Here is a 5,000-nt window from a genome sequence, read left to right as displayed (position 1 = left end):
ACACGCCGCGAGCGGACTTTAACGCACGAACGGCCGTACGCGCCACGTCGTGCGAAAGCAACACGCCGCGAGCGGACTTTAACGCACGAACGGCCGTACGCGCCACGTCGTGCGAAAGCAACACGCCGCGAGCGGACTTTAACGCACGAACGGCCGTACGCGCCACGTCGTGCGAAAGCAACACGCCGCGAGCGGACTTAACGTTTGCGAAAGCAACACGCCGCGAGCGGACTTAACGTTTGCGAAAGCAACATATCAGTCATCATTCGTGTGCTACAATTTTATAATCCTGTGTCCTTAAAATATCAATACTTATATAATTGCATAGTAAAATATAATATTACAATATAAACATTATATTTCGTTATATAAGTTTAAAAATTAACATAACTGTAATAACTAAGCATTATGCACCTTCTAATACAGAAACACTAAAAGTATTCCCACGCAAACACTCCAATGCGTGTGATACGTTATTAGGGACAGCATTCATGCATGAATGCTTTAAAAGTAAAGATATAAACACGGATAACAGCAACACTTTATCAAAGGCACCAATCCAGATATCAATGACGAATAAATGTTTATTTATTAATACGAAAGTTATTTATTGCGCTGCCCGGCTAATCGGAGGTTCCGCCGAGAGCGAAGAGCAACACGCCGCGAGTCGACTTTTGCATCGCCCGTACGCCGGAGGTACTGCCCGAGCCCGTCGGAGGTACCGCCGAGAGCGAAAGCAACACGCCGCGAGCCAACTTTTGCATCGCCCTTACGCCGGAGGTACCGCCGAGAACGAAAGCAACACGCCGCGAGCCGACTTTTGCATCGCCCGTACGCCGGAGGTATCGCCGAGAGCGAAAGCAACACGCCGCGAGTGGACTTTGTCGCGCGGCAACGTCGGAGGTAATGCCCGAGCCCGTCGGAGGTACCGCCGAGAACGAAAGCAACACGCCGCGCGCGGACTTTGTCGTGCGACACCGTCGGAGGTACTGCCCGAGCCCGTCGGAGGTACCGCCGAGAAAGAAAGCAACACGCCGCGAGTCGACTTTTGCATCGCCCGAAAGCCGGAGGTACCGCCGAAAGCGAAAGCAACACGCCGCGAGTGGACTTTGTCGCGCGACAATGTCGGAGGTACAGCCCGAGCCTGCCGGAGGTACCGCCGAGAACGAAAGCAACACGCCGCGAGCCGACTTTTGCATCGGCCGTACGCCGGAGGTACCGCCGAGAGCGAAAGCAACACGCCGCGAGTGGACTTTGTCGCGCGACAATGTCGGAGGTACAGCCCGAGCCCGTCGGAGGTACCGCCGAGAGAGAAAGCAACACGCCGCGCGCGGACTTTATCGTGCGACATCGACGGATGTATCGCCCGAGCGAGCGTCCGGAGGTACCGCCGAGAGCGAAAGCAACACGCCGCGAGTCGACCTTTGCATCGCCCGAAAGCCGGAGGTACCGCCGAGAGCGAAAGCAACACGCCGCGAGTGGACTTTGTCGCGCGACAATGTCGGAGGTACAGCCCGAGCCCGTCGGAGGTACCGCCGAGAACGAAAGCAACACGCCGCGCGCTGACTTTGTCGTGCGACACCGTCGGAGGTACCCGCCCGAGCCCGTCGGAGGTACCGCCGAGAAAGAAAGCAACACGCCGCGAGTCGACTTTTGCATCGCCCGAAAGCCGGAGGTACCGCCGAGAGCGAAAGCAACACGCCGCGAGTGGACTTTGTCGCGCGACAATGTCGGAGGTACTGCCCGAGCCAGCCGGAGGTACCGCCGAGAACGAAAGCAACACGCCGCGCGCGGACTTTATCGTGCGACATCGACGGAGGTACCGCCCGAGCGAGCGTCCGGAGGTACCGCCGAGAGCGAAAGCAACACGCCGCGAGTCGACTTTTGCATCGCCCGTAAGCCGGAGGTACCGCCGAGAGCGAAAGCAACACGCCGCGAGTGGACTTTGTCGTGCGACACCGTCGGAGGTACCTCCCGAGCCCGTCGGAGGTACCGCCGAGAACGAAAGCAACACGCCGCGAGCCGACTTTTGCATGGCCCGTACGCCGGAGGTACCGCCGAGAGCGAAAGCAACACGCCGCGAGTGGACTTTGTCGCGCGACAATGTCGGAGGTACAGCCCGAGCCCGTCGGAGGTACCGCCGAGAGAGAAAGCAACACGCCGCGCGCGGACTTTATCGTGCGACATCGACGGATGTATCGCCCGAGCGAGCGTCCGGAGGTACCGCCGAGAGCGAAAGCAACACGCCGCGAGTCGACCTTTGCATCGCCCGAAAGCCGGAGGTACCGCCGAGAGCGAAAGCAACACGCCGCGAGTGGACTTTGTCGCGCGACAATGTCGGAGGTACAGCCCGAGCCCGTCGGAGGTACCGCCGAGAACGAAAGCAACACGCCGCGCGCTGACTTTGTCGTGCGACACCGTCGGAGGTACCGCCCCGAGCCCGTCGGAGGTACCGCCGAGAAAGAAAGCAACACGCCGCGAGTCGACTTTTGCATCGCCCGAAAGCCGGAGGTACCGCCGAGAGCGAAAGCAACACGCCGCGAGTGGACTTTGTCGCGCGACAATGTCGGAGGTACTGCCCGAGCCAGCCGGAGGTACCGCCGAGAACGAAAGCAACACGCCGCGCGCGGACTTTATCGTGCGACATCGACGGAGGTACCGCCCGAGCGAGCGTCCGGAGGTACCGCCGAGAGCGAAAGCAACACGCCGCGAGTCGACTTTTGCATCGCCCGTAAGCCGGAGGTACCGCCGAGAGCGAAAGCAACACGCCGCGAGTGGACTTTGTCGTGCGACACCGTCGGAGGTACCTCCCGAGCCCGTCGGAGGTACCGCCGAGAACGAAAGCAACACGCCGCGAGCCGACTTTTGCATGGCCCGTACGCCGGAGGTACCGCCGAGAGCGAAAGCAACACGCCGCGAGTGGACTTTGTCACGCGGCTACGTCGGAGGTACCACCCGAGCCCGTCGGAGGTACCGCCGAGAACGAAAGCAACACGCCGCGCGCGGACTTTATCGTGCGACACCGTCGGAGGTACCGCCCGAGCCCGTCGGAGGTACGCCGAGAACGAAAGCAACACGCCGCGAGCCGACTTTTGCATCGCCCGTACGCCGGAGGTACCGCCGAGAGAGAAAGCAACACGCCGCGCGCGGACTTTGTCGTGCGACATCGCCGGAGGTACCGCCCGAGCCCGTCGGAGGTACCGCCGTGACGTCGGAGGTACCGCCGAGCCCGTCGGAGGTACCGCCGAGCCTGTCGGTGCTCCTTACAAGTATCCGTTTTCGGCCATCGGGACGCCCGATTTTGTTTAATGTCATCTCTTTTTCTTCGATCCATCCCGTCTGTGCTGTCGTTCCTGTCGACCCGTTCGGATCGATCATCGTAATCCGATCGTTCGCAGCGACTAAGTCCCGTTCGCCTCGTTTCATCGGCGCTCGCGCCCATAAGCGGCCGTGCGTAAGGCCGTGCGTCGCCGACCGCTTGGCCGGCCGGTTGGGTACTATAAGAGGTGCGGTGCGCTCGGCGACCGAGCGTTGTCGGATCGTCGTGCGGGTGCGTTTGGCGTGCTTCGCACGTTCGGTACGATGTGCCTCGGCTCTCCTGAGTCGTGCCGTATTATTAGAAATTATATTTCTAGACACAGCATTGCCACGAGTCGGCGTCGTAAGACCGAATGGCTCCTATGTGGCGCGCACTGTTTATCAGTGTTGGCTGCGCGATCTTCCCTCGTTCGTAGACGAACGCGATCGGATGTATCGTTGCACTTACCGAGCATCGACTTCACCGTTACCGAGTGGCGGAAAGCGAGAGATCGCTCTTCACGCTTACTTGTAAACCGTAGCGAAAATTTTCGACCGTGCTTGAACGCACCGGCGACTCGTTCCTCGACGTCTGAGCATCGCGCCGTCGATCTAGCGTCAGGGCGAGGCGGCTATACGCCGCTACTTTGGGAGAATGAGAACAACATGATCTTTATATAACAAATATGATCTTTATAACATAATTTTAACGGAGTAGAGCTCCAACGAGCGTCTGTCTCCAGCTGTATATATTGCGATAATAAGAGAGTGTCGCCGACCGGCTTGAGGGCGCCGGCGGTAATAACGGCACGTCGAGAGTATCTCGAACGAAGGGCGCCCGTCACGTTCGCGGACGTGATGGGGCGCGCGTCGCTCCACACGAGCGACCGAACTCACGAAGTTCCCTGGTTGATCCTGCCAGTAGTCATATGCTTGTCTCAAAGATTAAGCCATGCATGTCTCAGTGCATGCCGAATTAAGGTGAAACCGCGAATGGCTCATTAAATCAGTTATGGTTCATTAGATTGTACCCACATTTACTTGGATAACTGTGGTAATTCTAGAGCTAATACATGCAAAACAGAGTCCCGACCAGTGATGGGAGGGACGCTTTTATTAGATCAAAACCAATCGGTGGCGAGCGGTCTCCGTCCGTCCACCGTTTATTTTGGTGACTCTGAATAACTTTGTGCTGATCGCACGGTCTTAGCACCGGCGACGCATCTTTCAAATGTCTGCCTTATCAACTGTCGATGGTAGGTTCTGCGCCTACCATGGTTGTAACGGGTAACGGGGAATCAGGGTTCGATTCCGGAGAGGGAGCCTGAGAAACGGCTACCACATCCAAGGAAGGCAGCAGGCGCGCAAATTACCCACTCCCGGCACGGGGAGGTAGTGACGAAAAATAACGATACGGGACTCATCCGAGGCCCCGTAATCGGAATGAGTACACTTTAAATCCTTTAACGAGGATCCATTGGAGGGCAAGTCTGGTGCCAGCAGCCGCGGTAATTCCAGCTCCAATAGCGTATATTAAAGTTGTTGCGGTTAAAAAGCTCGTAGTTGAATCTGTGTCGCACACCGTCGGTTCACCGCTCGCGGTGTTTAACTGGCGTGATGTGGGACGTCCTACCGGTGGGCTTAGCCTCGCGAGGGGCGGCCCAACTAATATCCCGTCGCGGTGCTCTTTACTGAGTGTCGAG

The 5,000-nt window shown here is 58.2% G+C and overlaps 1 pseudogene; it reads left to right on the top strand.

Moving 5' to 3' along the window:
• Positions 1–4,199: 4,199 nt before the first annotated feature.
• LOC148934667 (small subunit ribosomal RNA) lies at positions 4,200–5,000 on the top strand (annotated as a pseudogene; the record flags this gene model as incomplete).

This window comes from Pogonomyrmex barbatus, unplaced genomic scaffold (genome assembly GCF_055798465.1).
Source record: "Pogonomyrmex barbatus isolate J1 unplaced genomic scaffold, ASM5579846v1 scaffold88, whole genome shotgun sequence".
In the NCBI taxonomy this organism is placed as follows: domain Eukaryota; kingdom Metazoa; phylum Arthropoda; class Insecta; order Hymenoptera; family Formicidae; genus Pogonomyrmex; species Pogonomyrmex barbatus.
The sequence above is the reverse complement of the archived record's forward strand: the minus strand, read 5'-3'. Positions and strand labels throughout refer to the sequence as shown.